A 20081-nucleotide genomic window follows, 5' to 3' on the forward strand; every position below is an offset into this window, starting at 1 on the left:
CTCCTGCTTTCTCTTTGAAATTAAAACAAAGCATGTTTGGGCAGTGTATTCATGCCCAGTTTTTCTTCCATATGCATGTTTCCCTCCCCTGTCCATTTGCCTCCCAGCTCTTTCTTTCTTGGACAATATGCATACAGAGATGATGAGAGCATTGACTTTCAAGCATTCTTCTGTTAGCCACTATTTATTTGCAAGCATCTAAGATCACTCTTGAGAAGTAGTCCTACTGGACCTATTGTTTGATTTAGTAAATAAAGACACACAATGTGCACAATGTGAGGGTGCTCAGCATGCCCCCCTGAGGACTCAACTATAACTTACACTTTACCTTAGAACTGAAAACAATGTAACCTAAAAATTTGTACCTTCATATTAATCTGAAATTTTTTAAAAGATGCATTAAATTATTAATGATTTAGAGAGGTACTTATATACTCAATACAAATTAAACTGAACCAGTTATCCCAAATCTTGCTCCTCCAGTCCCCAGGTTTCCCATCCACGCAAATGGAAACATCATTGCCCAATGGCTCAAGTCATAAGCCTGCTAGGCATCTTAGTTCTACCCTCTGGCTCACCTTCTGTTCAACAGAATAGGTTTCACCTTCTAAATGTCACCATTGTGTTGTTTTTGTGCTGTCTCCACATGGTTGACTTTTGCCCTTGTGTAGCGGTGCTACCAAGTGTTGTTGATAGCTCCACCCAAGTTATGGGGAGCATTTACGATATGTCCAATGCTACTGGGTAACAGGAGAGTGGATAGGGCCTTTGTCTTGTCCAAGCATGTATTAGTTTGCTAAGGCAACCATAACAAAGTGCCACAGACTGGATGCCCTAAACAGTAGAAGTGGATTTCCTCCCAATCTGGATGTCTGAGACCAAGGTGTTAGCAAGGTTGGCTCTGTCTGAGGCCTCTGTCTTTGGCTTGTAGAAGGCCATCTTCTCCAAGGGTCACCCGTGCTCATCCCTCTGAGTGTGTCTAAGTCCTAATTTTCTCTATAAGAACACCAGTCATACTGGATTAGACCCACCATCATGACCTTGTTTTAACCTAATCACATTTTTAATGATTGTGTGTCAAATATAGTCACATCCTGAGATACTAGAGGTTAGAATGTCAACATACAAATTTTGACTGGGGGGATATAGCTCATAATAAGGACTTTTCATATTTCTTATCTATTTTTATCTCAAAGTCTTCAAGACAATTTTTGAGGACCAGGACAGATGAGAAAACTAAAACTCAAAGAGATTGAGTGATACCCAAAGTCACTTGACTTTTCACTTTTCTCAAACAATACCGTCATTTTCCCAGTGTGGAGTAAATTTCTGTTATGATCACACCATACTCTATAAAATTGCCTATGTTATTCTCTACTTTTCACTCTAATGCCTTCAAAGCACCCCATTGTTTTTCTTATTAATTCTAATTCTTGGGTGTTCCTTAGTCTTTTTCAATTAATTTTTTTTTTTCCATTTGATGTACCTGGTCTTTTCCCATCTTCGTGCCTATCAAATTTCAAGCAGAGAGTACCATCAGCATCATTTCTTCTGTTGCTCTGCTTCTGTAGTGGTATTGTTGGGACGATAGGTTACCATCATAGTGTGTTACCACTGAGAAAGCTTACATCCTACATGCTTAGTAAACTTGTAATCTAGTCCCCCATTAACCCTCCCAGCTCCAGGGGGAGGAGGAGGAGGATGTGACATACATTATGATGTCCATTTCTTGAATGTAGAAACAAACAGAAATTTTAGCTAATTTATTTAAGGCTATGTTCTCCAGCCAAGGTGTCAGTCTGTTTGAGAGGATTATAATTTTATTCTTGATATTTCACAATGGCCCAGGTTTCTTTCTTTTATTTCTTATTTTTTATAGGAGCCTGGAGGAGAAAATGACAGAGATCTGGAGGGAGTGGAGACTGGCTAGTATGCCGATATTTGGGATTGACAGATAACTGTAAAACAGCTGCAAAAACTCACCGTGGTAACTAGAACTACTAGAACTAATATTATATAACAAATACAAAGTGTTGTGTGTTCACTGTTCACTTGAATCAGACATTATACTGCATTCTTTATTTCCCAACAGCCCCTGTCATACTCTGATAAGGAAGTTTACTTCAAAGTACAATTACTGTGCCAGAAAATAAGCTCCCTGAAGGCAAGGACAATTTGGTTTTCTTCACCACTTTAGAGACTCCTGTGTTCTAAGTCACTGTCAGTCTTAACCTCCAAGCTATTGTACAAAATGGAAAATAGAATAAAGAAACCAAGGCCATTGTTAAATAGCAAAAATTAAATTACAATATCCCCCAAACAAACTTATAGCCTTGGCTGGGGAACATAGCCTTAGGTAAATTACCTGAGATAAATTTTTTTCTACTTTACAGTGCCTGACACATCGTAAGTGCTCAATAAATATTTGTCAACAGTAGAACAAATAAATTAATGCCCACTTTGGGCAGATGCAAAAGCAGTAAGACATTGCCCTTGCCAAGAAGCGCTTCACTGTTACAGGAAATATGAGATGGTTTTTTGCCCATAGGTATAGGGGCAAGTCAATGTTTAACTTAATGTGTTCTAATTTCTAGCTTAATTCTTTATTTCATTTCTAGTATTCACATTTTAGAAACTATTATATGAGTAAATAGCAAGATTACAATGAAATTCAAAAAGGTCCAGGAATCTGATTCTCAGAGAAGAGTGATTATAACTGAATGCTATATTGGAAAGAAGTAACCTGCTCATTAAATCTACTTTCTGTTCAGCAAAAAAATATTCATTTCCAAAGTAAGAACTAATCACTGATCCCTGCACAATTAGTCATGCACCAGGAGTCTGGGGACAGTTCAAGAGCCTCAAAAATATTTTCAAAACTTTCTAATTTAATCTATCAGACCTCAGAAAGGAAAATATCATGGCAGAGACAAAAATCTACAAGTGAGGACTCCTTTGGGGACATGGTAGCTAGTGGAACACTGCTTCACCATTTAAATGTAGTGAGGGGGAAGAATTTGAAATTCCCTGTGTGCCCTGAGGAATAAACATCTCAAGCTAGAGAAACTCTGTGGGGAACAAAGACAAATGCTAAACCAGGATCTCTCCATTTCCCTTGTTATTCAACAAGATTCTCTACCTTGGGGCAATATGCAAAACATTTAATAACTGGTACAGCACAGGGACCAGGCACCAAGCAATCAGAAGTGACCTGTTCATATACAATACAACAAAATAGAACAACAGCCTGACCATTCAGGTACATGTTGGCTGAATATCCCACCTGCCTTAGCAGCTCTTCTTACTTCCATTTCCGGGCCTGTTTTCCTATGTCACTTGGTAACTGTGATGAGCCAACCAAGACCTCTGCCCTGGAAGTCAGAGTGTCTGGGTTTCAGTCTCAGTTCCACGTGTTTTATAACTTTAAAAAGAAACTGTTTCATAGTTCTGTGTTCCACTTGCTTTTTTTGTTTAAAAAAAGATGTAGGGCTGATATTCAGGGAGCAATTTTTATGGTATAGGACTCTTCCACACCTGGCAGGATGTTTAGCATCCATCGCCCCTGGGCACTGACTATAAGTAGCACTCCCTAATTATTGTGACAACCCAAAATGTTCCATGAACTTCCACTGTCTGACAACAACTGTACTAAAGGGTCTCTTAAGCCCTCTCCAGTATTAACTTTTCAATATTTCTTACAAATGAAATCAACACTTCTATATCAGTAAAGTGTGCTTTACATGAGACTATGGTCATTTCTTGTTCTCCAAAATGACAAGCTTACTGAGGCACCAGGTCAAACGTTTTTTAACAACTCTCTGACTTACATATCTAGGAAAACATATCTTCTAGATAATTAACAGTCTCACCAGGCCAGCAGTCCAGTAAATCAGCAGTTCTAAACTTTTCAGAGGTGTATCAGCAGGCTTCAGCTTCGAGAAACAGAACCTGACTCAATAGTTTAAGTAAAATGAGAAACAGTTTTTAGGCCAAACCTCCTAGAAATATATCTAAAAAAAAAAAAAAAGAAAGAAAAACAGCAGTCCGTGAAGGGAGCTGCTATCTATCTCTGCCTCTGCTGGAAAGGCAGAGAATAGAGAACAAGAAGGCTGATTCTGGAACTGTGATCTCCAAGAACATACTGTCCTATTGGTGATCCAAGATCAAAAACCACTGCCTTCACCACCACTGTCACTATACTGCATTTTACCACCCAGGAAATTCTTGCCTGGTCCCTGGAAAGATAATAGAAAAAAAAAAAACTTTATGTGACCACCAGCACATGTGCCAGCAAAAAGGGAGCAGAATTATGGTCCCTGTCTCACTTCTGTCTTCCATATCTCATGCTAGAGCATGTAGTTGGGAAAACTGAGTATATATTCAGCACAAGAACAAGTGAATTTAAGAAATATAGTTTTAAGCCATCTAGCTTCTTCAGTTCTAGTTACTTCCTTCAGGAAGGAGCTAGAGTAAAAGCTCAATGATAGCTGCCAATCTGCCATATCCACCGTGGAAGGCATGAAGCTCCGTCATAATGTGAAGAAAGCCACAATTCTCTTCAGAAAATAAAGTACATATTGTATATATAAAAGTTTGCATTCATTTCCATGATATGTATAGATCTTCTAAAATCTACAAGGGACCCTAACAACATTTACACTATAGCAGAGTTTCTGAACCTTATCATAATTGACATTTTCAACTATATAATTCCTTGCTGTGGGGAGCAATCTTGTGCATTGCAAGCAGTTTAACATCATCCCTAACCTCTACCTGCTAGATGCCAGAAGCCCACCCTACTTTAGTTGTTACAATAAAAAAAGTGTTTCAGAGACATGGCTAAGGGTCCCCCGTGAGAGGTCCAAAAAACAAAACAAAACAAATAAAAACCAGTCAAACCCTATTTATCTCTAAAGGATCAAGATGAACATAAAACTTTGTGAAAAGAAAGACTTGATCAATAGAGTCATACAAAGAAACATCATGTATAATGGTAGATAAAAGTATTGCAGAAATATAGATATAAAAAAGAGCATGAATGACAGCTTCAAAAGCAGTTTTGGAAGGACTTAATATTGCAATTGAAAAATCAGAGTATAGAATTTAGACTGAGAAGGCTTGTGTGATGTGCTTTTATACATCAACTTTACTGGGCCCCAAGGTGCCCAGATATTTAGCCAAATAGTATTTTGGGTGTGTCTGTAAGCAGATGTCTGAATAAGATTAATGTATGAATCAGTAGACTAGAAAAGCCTATTTCCCCCACTAATGTACAGGGGCCTCATCCAATCGATTGAAGGCCTAACTAGAACAAAATGATTCAGTGAGAGAGAATTCCTCCTGCCTGACTGTTGAGCTAGAACATTGGTCTCATCCAGATTTTAGACTTGGACTGAAACATTGGCTCTTCCTGGGTCTTGAGCCTTCCAGCTTTTGGACTGGAACTTACTTCATCAGCTCTCCTGGTCCTAACACAAACTGGAACTGCACATTGGCTCTCCTGAGTCTCCAACTTGTCAGTTCCTGACCTAGACATCCATCAGTACCTACAGTCACATGAGCTGATTGCTTAAAATAAATCTCCTTCTATACATATGTATCCTATTGGCTGTGCTTCTCTGAAGAACCCTAATACAGCTTGGGTTAAGTGTTAGTTCTATTGCCCAATCTATGAACTTAGACAAGAAAGTTAAACTCTATTATCCTCAGTTTCCCCACCTGTAAAATAGAGATTATGGAAGTACCTGCATCACAAGATCACTGTTTTGTTGAGGCACTGTACCCGGGTAGCATTCCTTATATACAGGAACTGTGTGCCTTTTAACATGTTGCCTCCTCTCTGCAACAGCTTCTGTGCTTGTCCCCTGCCTTAAAGAATGGAATCACATGTACCCTGCTCCACTTGGTGAAGATTCTTCTTTTACCCATTTGAAAACTGTATCAGGATGATTTCCATTTGGCATCACTCTTCAGGGTGAATTTAGAAGAGTCAAACACTCAAACTTGAACAAGTTTTTATCTTTTGGAAATTTGTTGTTTTTCTAAATTGGAAACATTAAAGAAAACAATTATTGAGAATCAAAAATAAAGTTCTTTTCCTGCCAAACGATAAGTATCGAAATTGTTTCTCTCAATGGAAACAGTCCAAGAATTTAAAAAATAAATTACAGTGAAAACACACAAAATCAAGTTGGCAATTTCTTCTTTTAGATTTGTTTAAAAGATACTATAAACTAGAAGATAATAGAGTTTTTTAATGAAATTCTCATTTTCTAGCAGGAGCCATTATATTCATATATCAATGCTTACTGCTAACAAGAGAAAACATTCTGGATGAATGTTATGGTAAAAGCAAAGGTCCCTTTGAATAAATTTTAAAAGTAAATTACAATTCAAGAAATTCTCTTTCCTCTCCTGATCTGTTTGCATTTCCATTCTGTGCTAATGCTAATTTCAAAAGCCTGATTTTCAATCGACTCCTCATACTGTTCATCTCTGCAACACGGACAAGTCTTTCTGAGACAAAAGTATGTTGTGGAAATGATGCTCTGGTCCCTGGATTTAAAGTCTAATTTGGACCCTCCTATGCCAAATTCATTCACCTCTGCAAATACATTGTAACAAAATAGCGAAGGCTTTATTAGATCTCAGTATAATCTACACTGTTTGAATGTGTCTGGAGAGGTCCGTGCTTTTTCCTTAGGCTCAGATTAACACAAGGGCACGGATACTGTCCTGAGACAATAAGAACAAATCCTTTCCTATTAAACAAGTTAATAAAAACTCCTTGTGTCTCAAGGAAAGTATCCCTCCAGGGAACATTTGTGAAAAGCTATCATATAATTATGCACTTGCCCCTTCTTATCTTCAGGGGATAAGGTCCCAGAACTCACTCCCCTCAAACTAAAAGCTACAGACATTCAAGTCTCTGAAATAAAATGATGTAGTATTTGCCTATAACCTACACATATCCTCCTGTCTATTTTAAATCATCTCTAGATTATTTATAATACCTACTACAATGTAAATGCTACATAAATAGTTGTTATACTGCATTTTTATTTGTATTTTTATTGTTGTTATTTATACATTTCTTAAACATTTTCAATCTAGGGATCGTTGAATCTGTGGATGTAGAATCTGTGGATGTGGAGAGCCAACTGTATTGTCATGATCGATTTCACCAATGTAAAACCATAACATTTATAAAGATTGTTTAGAACAGCACTCCTAACCTATGCTATACATGGTATTGCTTAGTAAATGTTCAAAGAAAATGAAGAATATGAAGAAGTGCTGGTATTAATTTTTGAAAAATACTCTAAAGCATTTCTAAATCTGAAATCCACTCTAAAACGGTAACATATTATGTAACCTTTTAAAGGAACTGAGAAATCCTGCAATAAAAAAATCTAACTCTATTTCCCAAGATTTTCTAGACTCATTTGAATATAAAAACTCTTTAATAAAACATGTCTTAACAGATGTCAGATTGAAAATTTTTACAGAATATAGTTTCAAAAATGCTAAAATTCTGATTTAGGATTTCAACCTACTGTCTCACCCACCTCAGATGTACACACACCACACACACACACAGACAGACGCGCGCGCGCGCCACTATTGTAATTGCTCCTTCTGGAGGCACTTACTTTCCAAAGCCACCTTCCTCTCAACATCAAAATGCATTAACCACACTGTACATTTTCAGGACCTTAGGACTACTCTCTGCTAAGAAGCGACTTATCCAATCAACTATCTGGAAATGTGAAGGCAAAAATGAGGGCTCAGGAATGGGAATACCCCATTAAAATCAGTGTTTTCTAATTTATGAGCAGTGTAATCTCTAGCCAGTTACTCGACTTCACTAAGCCTTAATTTTCTGCTCTATAAACTGGGTGTGATAATGGTTCACATGTCACGAGGTCACTGTGGTGTTTAAATGAGATGAAACCTGCAGCAATGTGTCTGACACACAGTAAATGTTCAAAAACTAAAGAAATGAGCACATACATGTATGACTCATAGCAATCCTTCTCGTTTGATGTATTTCTCATTCTGCTTTATAAACGTTTCCTATAGATAATGCCACTGTATAAATCCTTTGGTGAAAGACTTTGGGAGCCTTGATAACAAGACTGCACCAGACAATGCAAACTCTCTGGTCTATGTTAACTCTCCAGGCCTGTCTCGTTCCTCTGTCCCTTCCTGGTCTCTGTGCTAGACTTTGATGGGCTGTGTTCAGCTCTTCAAAGCTATTACACTGTCTTTCGCACATGCTGTTCCCTTTGCCTAAAATACTCTTTCCCTTCCTTTTTAATATGAAATAGTCAGGATTTCAGTGCCAATGATCCTTCCTTTCATTGACACTACATCCCCACCAGTTTAGTCTCCCTATGTACTTCTCCTGTAATAATATTCATCTCACCACATTGGCACATTATCTGTTCTTCTGCTCTCTCCCCCCCATTTCTCATAGACTGGAGCATACTGGTGGTTTTACAAATACATGGCTGGTACAAGGATCTTCCCCCAACCCTCCTGTCCCACCCTCCATTTGGCACATACCACATAAGTAAGTCTTCCATACTTAAGTTTTCCACAACCCTAACAGCAAGAACTCTTACAATATTCAAGGAAAAAAAATAATTCCATGAGCCAGGTAGGAGAGAGCACAGAATCAGATTTGAATTGGCTTAAAGAACATAAAGAAGCATGGCTTTTATTTCTGAGTAAGTTAATCCTGCCACAAAGGTAATAGGATTTTCATTTCGCAGGTGCAACTCAGAGGAATAAAGCAATTGTCCATAGTCACACGACTAGTGAATGGCAGAGCAGGAATCCAAATCCAACATATTCTAACTTTTAAGCAACTCCCCTTCAATTTTCATTATACCACCCTGTCTGCTTTAGATGTCATGCCAATCAAAAACAGGATACCAGAAAAAAAGTTCTGAACATAGATATCTCAAGATATAGAGGGTCCAGCAGTGCCAACAGAGCAGTGTCAAGCCACATCTCCAGATGAGAGGGATCAGCACTGCATATGATCTGAAGCAGCCACCAGGATGAGGTCTTACCAGGCATGGGAATTCTCTGTCCCACAGTGCCCTTTCTCAGCAGACAGCACTGGGGAGAATGGGAAAAGTGCAGATTTTGAGTCAATCTTCAGTTTGCATCATTGCTCTGCCACTTTAATATTGTGTGATTGTGGCCTAGTCACATCCCCTTTCTGAACCTCAATACTCTTATCTGAAAATTAAGGATAATTCTACCTACTTTTTCTGGGGGTAGTGCAAGGATCTAGTAACCTAAGATGTACAAAACTGCCTTCCACAGATCTGAAGCCCATTAGATACTCCCTCTGTTCCCCTCTCTATGACTAGTAGTTTCTGTAAGACAAAGCTGTCTTCTTGAGCAACAATTTCCTTTCCCTACAGGTAAATTCCCAGTTCAATGATGCTACCATAAAGACCAGTTGCCGGTGTTAGAGAGAAGCCCTGGGAAGAGGCAGGGAGGTTTTCAAAGGAAGGTAATGGATTCCCTTTTCGAGTTTAGCTTCCGACCCAGGAACCAGAGATAACATGGAGCTCTGTGCAAAGAAAACACATTGGATGCCATGGGCTCTGATGTGGGGAAAAGCCAAGCTATGCTATCTGAAAGGGCTTCCAGATTGTGAAACTGAACTCCTTCTGTCCTTCCCACAAATATCCCGGTGGCTATGTGGTCCTGGACAGCTATCATTATAACATTCATCCATCTCTAGCTTCAGACCACTCAAAGCCAACTGAAAACCAGGCTCCCTGGCAAGGCTCAGATGGAAAAGACATTGAGTTTGGGCCCAGAAGTTGGAAATGTGAGCTTGGCAGAAATCCAAAAAAGGGAACGATTGGGGGCCTCTCATTTTAATGCTCCTTCTGATGAAGGGCTATCTGTGCCACTGTGGTTCCCTGGAGCAGCCTAATCAAGTCTCTGCAAAGGAATCTGGCTCCACACACGGGCTGCCTATTAATTTTGTCAGCCATTCTTTCCAAGGTTCAATTAAGGGTGAGAAGGAAATAAAAGCAAAGTTGTCTCTAAACAGCAGGAAAACCTAGATCCAAAAAATGTGAAGCTGGAATTCTCAGCCCTCCTCAAGTGTGATAAGGATCAGAATGTAAGAGAGGCAATCAATTATGTTGTTAGACAGCCCACAAAAGGGAGGAAGAGAAGAAAAGAAACACAGGAAATTATTGACAGGTGCAAGAAGACAGTGCCTAACTAAGATGGTGTTTCCTTGGTCCTTCAGCAAAATGTCCTGTTCCTTTTTTTCTCAATATTCACGTCTACCACATTTTTAAAAAGTCATAGACATCCAATTCTTGCCACTGACTTTCATTATTCTTTTATTTATTCAAAATGTGTGCTTTAGACCCTATGTTAGAACTATGGAAAAAAATTTTGTGAACAAAAATAGAAAAATCTTACTTTCAGAAGATTAAAAACTTCATTGGGAAGATAGACATTAATCAAATAATTACTTTCATTAAAGTTTGATTATAAACCAATACATATGTGTTCTGGATGAAAAGAATTTGATGATACAAAGAGAAATTGACCTGCACTGGGTAGGGGCCATTAGAGGTTTCCCTAAGGAAGGGACTCATGAGTTGACACCAAGAGTGTAAGTAATAAAGCAAAAGTACATCAATAGGGGAATTTATGAATAGGATATTGGGTAGTGCACCAAATTAACAGGAAGACAGGAGGGAGAAATACGCTCAGAAAATGTGAGGAATCAAGGGAAGCTGGAAGCAGAAACACTTCTGGACCTGCTCCCAAGCACATGTCACTCCAGCCCAATGTAATGGCCACTGAGGTCAGCAATTGAGCCTCATTGTCCCTTGGTCTTTTTGTCCCTAACTCCAAATTCAAAGTTGGGGGTGGAAACTCCCAGCTATACAAGCCTAGGTCAGGTGTCAGAAGTAGGCCCTCCTCTTTGTAACCTAAACAATGGTAGTTACCAAAACTAGAAAGAGGGGTGGAATGCTGGATGGAAAAAAAAATAGAGGAAAAATGTTTACCCTGGGGTGGGGGTGCAGAGGATAGTAAGGCCTTGCAAAGAGTCAGAACAATGTGCACAGTGGCCCTTGCCTGAGATTTAGACTCTGAGCACTGAACAAGACAGAGAAGCTGGAAAGTCAGGCAGAATAGTACTAATTCAGGTCCATGTAGGGCATATGTGGATTTGGGCCTTTACCTTGAGTGATAAGAAGCCATTGATGAATGCATAAGCAGGGAGAGGCATTTTCTATTGCATTTTGGCAAGCTAATGCAGAGTACAGCATGGAGAACAGATTCACAGCAGTGAACTGAGAGCAATGGAGTAGATACTGTGGTGCACATCCTGCATCCCCCTGGCTACAAAACTGTTGGTCACTGACAACTCAGGGTTAAGTCACTCTATGAAGATAGCCTCTGGCTCAAGGAAGATGCCACAGGGAGGCTATGTCTCTTCCTGGTATCAGATGACTGATCAGTATGGGTTCCAGTCACACTCCAGAGGTCCCTATGGGATCAGCTGAGGCCTCGTTGCAACTGCACCATGGTTGTATTCTCTGCCCAGTCCTGCAGCTCTTGCTTCTCATGGGTGGTGACCCCCAGGGCACCCCCCAGTAACCTTACAACCTTAACCCATGCAAATCTCCACCTCAACGTTTGCTTCTCAGGCATCCCCACCCAGACAGCATGACAATCAGAAGACTATACAAGTTTAGCAATGAAAAAAAAAAAGGTAGCCTCAACCATGGTGACAATAGATATCGGGGAGAGAAGTGCAATGATTAAACTTGTCAAGGCCTCAGGGCCCTGGAACATGAGAGAACAGACTGCTTGTGAAATCAATGAAAGAAAGTCTCCCCTTCAGAGATTAGATGCTTTCCACTTCCCTAGTGCTTGAACGGAAGAGAGGAACAGTCGTTCCTTCACGTGCTGGCCCCGAAAACAATTTCAAACCTTATCCCCATTCTAATAACCACTAATGCTCCTGCTACAGTGGGCATCTGCTGCATCGCACTGAGCGGGGAGCTGGCTGCCTCCAGAGCTCAGCTTCTTAAGGCTAGAGCAGCTGTTCCAGCTCTGCCTATCCTGTCTGGTTCTTTGTAACCATGTCACTAAATTTCCAACAGTCAGTTCTCTTTATGGCCCTTTTTCCCTTTCTCTCTTTTTAAAGCTGCTGCCGCCTAATGAAAAATCTGCCAAGAGGCTTGACTCCAAACATAGGGCTTTGAAAAGGTGACAAATGAGATGATGTCATGGCATTGAAGGTAAAAAGTCCCTTTCTTCCTCCAGAGTGGTTTAACTAATAAAATTAATTTGCCTGTTTAAAATTTAAACTAAAGACAAGATGGTTCAATTTTTCAAAAGAGAAGTTTGGCAGGAACAAAGGGAGTTATTTGTATGTTGACTGGGTTGACAGGGGGCCCAAATAATAGACAGATCATCCTGAAGCCACCCTAAAGAGCCTGGCCTCTCTCCTCTGCTATGCTAGCTGCAGGGGGAGCTGCCACACCTGATGCAGGTCTCTCCAGGGAAGCTGTGGGCAGGGCAGAGGGGAAGCTGGTAAGAGCTGCAGGCATTTTGCTGTTGGCCCACTTGAACCATCAGGAGAAGTGACCAGTTTGGGACCATACTCAGAGGGCACCACATGGGCCTGGCAGTGACACTCCTACAGCAGACTCCCTCTTCATAGCTGGGGCCCAGCCCTCTTTGCCATTTGTTAGAACAGTCAAACAGATGAACTTTACAAAGCCTCATGAATTCCTGGCAGCTCCTCTGCAGAACCCTCATCCCTTATTCTCTCCCCTCAACTGACTACAGATGGATCAGCATTCCCTCCACAGCCAGAGTTGAGTCTCAAAGGGACCATTGCATTATCTCACCCTCTGCTTCCCCTTTCTATCCTCCCCACAACCCACTGTTCCAAAGGATGCTTATCTCTCTCCACTAGAGGATGACGTTGACATTGAATTTGTATTCAAGGTCAGAGAAACTTGAAACATCTCAAAGATTTGTAAGGACTTTCAAAAGGACCTACTCAATCCTGATAGCTCATGCTTCACCAGGACATAATTGATAATTGCAAGATCACAACAGACTTTTTTCTTTACTTGCTGTGCCCTTAGCTGTGCAGAAGCTTTTAAACTTAATTAAGTCCCATTTGTTAATTTTTGTCATTGTTGCAATGGCTGCTGAAGTCTTTGTCGTAAAATCTTTCCCCGGTCCAACATTGTCAAGAGTTCTCCCCACATTTTCTTCTAAGATGTTTATCGTTTTGTGTCTTAGATTTAAGTCTTTTTCCATCTTGAGTCAATTTCTGTAAAGGGTGACAGGCATGGGTCAAGTTTCAGTCTTTTACATGTGGATATCCAGTTCTGCCAGCTCCATTTGTTGAATAGGCACTCTTTTCCCCAATGTATGCTTTCATTAAGTTTATCCTGTAATCCCATTACTGGGCATCTACCCAGAAGAAAAAAAATCATTGTATCATCAGGACTTTTGCACTAGATGGTTTATTGCAGCTCAATTTACAATCACTGAATTGTGGAAACAGCCTTAATGCTCACCAACCCAGAAATGGATTAACAAGCTGTGGTATATGAATACCATGGAATACTATTCAGTCATTAAAAAGATGGAGACTTTTACGTCTTTTGTATTAACCTGGATGGAGTTGGGACACATTCTTCTTAGTAAAGCATCACAAGAATGGAGAATTGAGTACATTGGATTATTAATCCAATGTACTCAATTCTAATGTGAAGGCAATAGATGATCTAATATAAGGGGGGTAGGGGAAAGAGGGAGCAGGTAAAGGGGAGGTGGGAGGGGGATGGTGGTTATGGTGTATGGCACACCTCTTGGGGGTGGGACACAATAAAAAATTTAAAAAAGATTACAACAGACTCGACTTTACAAAGCACTCTCACATACATTATTGCATTTGATGCATATATCATTACCCCTATTTTATAGGTGAGAAAACTGATGATCAAAAGGAAGGAAAATGAGAACATTTTTTTGAGAACAACCTTTGCATTAGGAACTATGTGGAGACTTTACTCCATGACCCAATTAATTCTTCACAACATCCCTGAGAGGTGGGAAATTGTGTCCCATTTACACAGATAAGGAAAGGAAGATAGCATTTATATAATCACCTCAAATCACATAAATTATACTTAGGTCAGGTTGTCTTCAAGTCCTTCCCTTACACTGCCTGAAGATTTACTTCATTTTGCTGGAAGACAGATAAATCTTTTTGGCCTATTCAGTCCTCTGCTGCCCTTCCAAGCTAGAACAGTTTCTTCCCAGCGAACATAGTTTTTATGCACCTGTTAAAAAACACAAAATGCCTATAATATACCTAGGAGGACAAATTACACCACAGTTCTCATCTTCATTCCGCATCAAAAGAGGGAATAGATCCAATATTGTCATCACCATCATTGCCATCTCCATTACCCTGTCATTATCATCATCATCATTAACTTCATCAACTCCTATCTTTGGAGCTCCCTAAAGCACTTCTCCTTCCTTAGCGGGCATGTTTTAGAGGATAAAGCAGATATGGTCCTTGCTTTTGATCCGCATTTGTCGTAATGTTCAGTGAGAATTCAATCTCTAGAGCTAGTTGAAATTAACGAACATTTAAGATAAGTGACTTAGGGAAATTCAATGGTTGAACCAAAGTAATAGGAATCTGTTTATAAGACAGCTCTTATAAATAGCATAAAATGAATATGCAGCTCAAAAAAGGAATTAATTAACATTTAACTACTGTGCATTTTCTATCCATTAACTAAACATCTCTATAAATGGTTTGTGTAATAGACAATTTATTCCCACCCTTCAGGTTTTTATCACTAATGTGGAAGTGAGAGGAGTAAAATGCTTGATGCATCAGCAAAATAACCACTCAGTCGAGGTTCAGAAGAGGTTTCCATGAATATGAATGACACAGAATTGGATATAACTCTTTCTTCACAGCCTCCTCTTTCATCTCCCAACATTCATTCTGCAGCACAGAAGGACCTACAGGAAATGCCTGCTAGTACCTGGCACTCCCAGGGTGGCCGGCTGTGTTCCCAACACCTAGCAAAGTTCCCACTGCATCATGAGCATGTGATGAGCATGTGATAAGTATGTGTTAATTAATTAATGATCTAACCTACCTCTTTTAATTGCACTGATAAAAAAGTCCCTTTGCCAATATTATTTCTCATTGCAAATTCTAATTTTCACTTTTTTTCCACCCAAAATAAGAGCAACTTTGAAATACATCATAGGGTCAATAGTAATCACGTCTCCATTTTCAATCTACTCATTAGCATTCTGAAAATAAAGCCAATTACTTTGCACTTCCTCCACCTCTTCAAACACCCAAGCACTTTTTTTCTTTTTCTCTAATGTTACCAGTTTTCTTTTCTACAACTCACCGTGAGCTGGAAGACGGGGATTCTGCATGGGATCAGCCTCAGCTTGGGAATGGGAATGACTTGGGAATGACTATACGGTGCATAATTCAGGCTTTTCTTTTTGAATGAAATCAAACATTGTTCATTCTTTGGAAACCTAAAGGATTTAATTATTTGAGGCATTTCCGATGCAATCCTTCCCAGAGGCAGAGAGATGGCTTCAACGACTGTGCATGATCCTTCCCATCAGAAGGACCAGACATCCTGCTCACCCCATCATTAGTGAGTAAAAGGTGAGAGAGAGCCAATTCTGCCATCCAGATTTTTCAGTTTTAAGAATGTAAGTGATAGCCCTATGAGGTGAGTTAATGGAGCCTATTTATCAGCAATGACTAATATGCATTGTGTGGCCAAAGTACAAAAACAAGGCCATCCAAGAGGCTCTGTGGTTTGGTGAGGAGCAGAGAGCTCCAGAAAGCAGGGCAAGGAAACTGATTAGCACCATTTTCATTAACGTACAGAAAACCATTAGTGTTCAACTTAGGGACAGAAAGTTCCCTTTGTCTAGATTAATTCATTTCCCAGGTTAGGCTTTTTTCTGTGTGTCTGGATGCACATGTGCTTATATGGGGAGGGGTCGTTCTTCTTTCTACTGCACAGTTGACATGTGGATATGTCTGGGACTCATTAAATAACTGAAAATAGAAAGCAGCTGGAAATTCACAGGGCAAAAGGCAGATCCCATTACTAGAAACATTAGAGACATGGCCCGTTGGGAGGTAAGTTGTACAATGATAAACTCATACCCATGTATAATTATATGGCCTTTGATCCTGTTGACCACCCTTTCAGAGTTATAATTCTCTCTACTTAGGGCTTTTATCACTCCCACCAAAGTTTCTTGGTTCCCTTTCTTGTCGTTTAGAACCTTTCTTTCTCAAACCTTAGACCTCAACCCATCTGAAGAATAGAAATGTACCCTCCTTCCCATAGCACTCCTCTTGTCTGAATACCTAATTTTGTGGGGTGAGCTCATTCACTCCCATTACTTTCCAAGATGCAATTCCCAAATTATATCTCCAGTCAAGACCTTCTTTCAGGCTCCAGACTATTACATAAACCCCCAAATTTGTTCTTCCTCCTGTTTCTGTGTCAAGCAATGGCACCAACACTCTCAGTCCCTCAAAACTTGGCTCTGCCTTCTGTTCTTTCAATATACTTACTCCTAATCTATGCTCAACTGAACCTTATTTTCCACCATGATTTATGTTTCTGTCTAAAAAATGCTCATCATTTCCCAGGTCCCTGTGAGGAAGGCACTATAACTATCTTGATTTTAGGGAAAAAGAAACTGAGATGTTGCAGGATTTGGCAGCTGGGTTCTGGCATCCCTGTTCTTAAGTTCTGTACTCTGCTGCCCTGCATGTCTAAGTCCACTGCCCAGTCAAGTCACCATCTTTCAATTAATAACAACCCAGAAAAACATATTTTTCTTTCTAAATCACCAACCACATTTCACTAATCTAATCCCATTTAAGTAGATCTATCTACTAACAAACATCCAGAACACCTGAAACCCTTCAGAATTGATCACCAACTCACCCCCTACCAACCATGTCCTATCACTCTTCCCTCCCAAACACTCTAACTCCACCCCTTCCATTTTTTGTCTTTCCTTAATCTAATAATAATTATTCTAGCATCCATGTATTGAGCAGCTGAGATATGTGGTATATCAGTCTTTGTAATAAGCACTTTATATATTTGTTCTCATTCATCAGAGCAACTCTACTATGTATTTTTCTTACCTTCTTTTGGCCAATTTAGAAAAAAAAAAAAAAAACTTGGACTCTGAAAAACTAAAACTTAACTAAGGCCTCTTTAAAAGTGCATTTTGAATGTAGGTTCCAAAATTCACATCCTTTTTTCCATTCAACCAAATAAATAAATATATGTAAAAGTATATAAATAATTCCTAGAGATGTTATCTGGGTTACTTACTTTCCATTTGACAATATTGATATGAGTGCACTTGGGAAATGTTCTTCAGTGTTCTTTACAACATCACAAACGGTGGTGGTGGAAATGGGAACTATTGAATTGTGGCTTACCTGAGCAGGGAAGGTCTGAATTCCTGGCCACCTGGGTGCATTTGACATCTCAAACGATCAGAAATTCCAGCTCCAGAAACATCAGTTAATCATCAGAAAGCAAACAAGTAAATAGTCAATCTACAGCCTGAGCCTTGTAGCTTAAACTAAGGCATGGAATGCTCATTAGAGTAGTAACCCAATTTTGTTGGAAATTGTCCTCAAGTTTCCTTTGGATCCTGCTGCACAAAGGAAGAAGCATACCTGGATCCTACCAGTTATGTAAAGCATCCCCACATCATAAAGGAAAGGGAAGTAAGAGGCAGCCTCATAAAATATATCTTGGGCCCCAGAGCCTCTTGCTTCTCCCTTCTCACTCAGCCAAGCTACCCACATCTCCAACACTAGAGAGTATTCTGCCTTCCAACCCTCATATGTGTGTGGTTTCTCTCTTCAGGTGGGGGATATGGAGCCTACACACTGAGCTCTCCACTCAATGCCAATACAGACCACCCTGGGTTTGGGTTTTCTACTGACAAGCTTTTAAGATATAGGATGCGGTAAAGGGTGTTATAGCAGAGGGGACTTTGGAGTCCTTGTTCTTGCCAAGTATAACAAATGTTTTCTTTTCCCTCTATCATCATGTTTCTTTGTCTGAATCTCAACTTTCTATAAAGGGATCACAAGAAACAATTGCACATGTGGAGATGCTCCTTTCAGGACTCCATAGCATCTGATCCTAAAACTCAGTCCTGTTTTGCCCACCTCGGGCATGTACCCTTAGATAAGACCTCCCTGGCCCTTGAATGCCCTAGCTATGGTCCTCTAATTGAGACTGATAATTAGAAAAAAAAGTGAGTAGAAGTAAAGGAAGATATTTCATTTCATCTAGGCTGTTATAATGAAATACCATAAGCTACATAGCTTATACAACAGAGAAATTTATTTCTCACAGATCTGGAGGTTGGGAAGTCCAAGGATCAAAGCAGATTTTGCATCTGGTGAGGACCTGCTTTCTGACTTATAAACAATGACTTTGCTGCATCCTCACCTAGCACATGGGGTAAGGGTTCTCTCTGGGCTTAACTATCTCCCTAAGTTCCCATCTCCCCATACCATCGCCTCGGGGGTTAAGATTTCTACATTTGTATCTGGGGAGGAAACAAACATTCAAACCATAGCAGAAAAGAATGAATGAGCTTTTACAGGATACTTAGCTATGTGCCAGGCAGGTTATTTCCTGGAGTGTGTGTGTTTTACATGTTTTCAATCTTGACAATAGGCCAATTACGTTGATGGTATAATCCCATTTTACAGATGATAAAAACTAAAGCTTAGGGAGATTTACAAAATTCTTGAATGCTTCATAGATATAAATGACAGAATGAGGACTCAAATGGAAAAATAATACCAAAAGGCATGCTTTAGGTTAGAGGTTGGCAAACTATCGCCATTGAGCTAAATAACTCCTACTGCCTGATTTTGTAAATAATGCTTTGTTAAAACACTGTCATGCCCATCTGTTTACATAATTGTCTATGTCTGTCTTTACTCCACAACAGTAGAGTTAAATAGTTGTGACAGAGATTTTATGGCCCACAAGCCTAAAATATTTACCCTCTGGTCTTGTATAGAAAGTTTGTTAACCCTCCCTATAGGCATATGTGATTTGAAGCATGAAGAAAAGCCCTGACTTCAAACATTTTCACAGTAATGCCTAAAATTTTACATCCAGTCTTTTGAGATCAGTATCACTGTATGGCTCTATCAAATTCGAGCATTGAAACAGGATTGCACATCAGCATCATAATTTATGAATACATTAACATAGCAATGCATTTTAGAGGTTGGAGGGGATTCAGGGTTCGGGAGATTAATTTCAAAACTTTTCATCTATACAACTGACAGACAAGAAGCCCTAAATTTAAAGGATTGTATCACTAAGCACTGTAACATGTGTGGGCTCAAGCAACTTTGCTGTGGGACTGAACTTCACTGAGCTAACACAGTGGGACTCTCCTTTTCCTATCATTATGGATTTTCTGGTTTTCCAGAGCATGGAGAATTCCATGGAGTTCTGGCTCCTGGAGCAATGTTATTTAGGGGGCTCCACATCCACCAGCATTGAAAACCTGGTGGAGAACTAGTCGACTTCCTACTCCACTCACATCTAAGGGGAGTTTCTCACAGAAGTTGCCATAGATTCCTAGCTAGGATTAGCATCTTTGGAATTTCCTAGAACTGAGACAGAACAGTTCTTGCACAGCCAGTGAAGCAGCAGGAAGATGCCAAGATACTCTGGATACATTTGAGGAAGTTACCAGAAATACCTGTGAGTCAAGAAACAAAACTCTATAAAAATTTGGAAGTCTAGCCCTTGAAGATTTAGAAACTGGGAGACCCAATGCCATTAAAACTAGGTTTTTAAATGTTAGTCCAACAGTATTTCACTCACAAGCTCAAGAAACTTAAAGAGATTTGACTTTTATATCAGTCAGCTGGAATAATAAGAATTATAGCACTACCCCTCAAGAGT

This window comes from Nycticebus coucang, chromosome 2 (genome assembly GCF_027406575.1).
Source record: "Nycticebus coucang isolate mNycCou1 chromosome 2, mNycCou1.pri, whole genome shotgun sequence".
Lineage (NCBI taxonomy): Eukaryota > Metazoa > Chordata > Mammalia > Primates > Lorisidae > Nycticebus > Nycticebus coucang.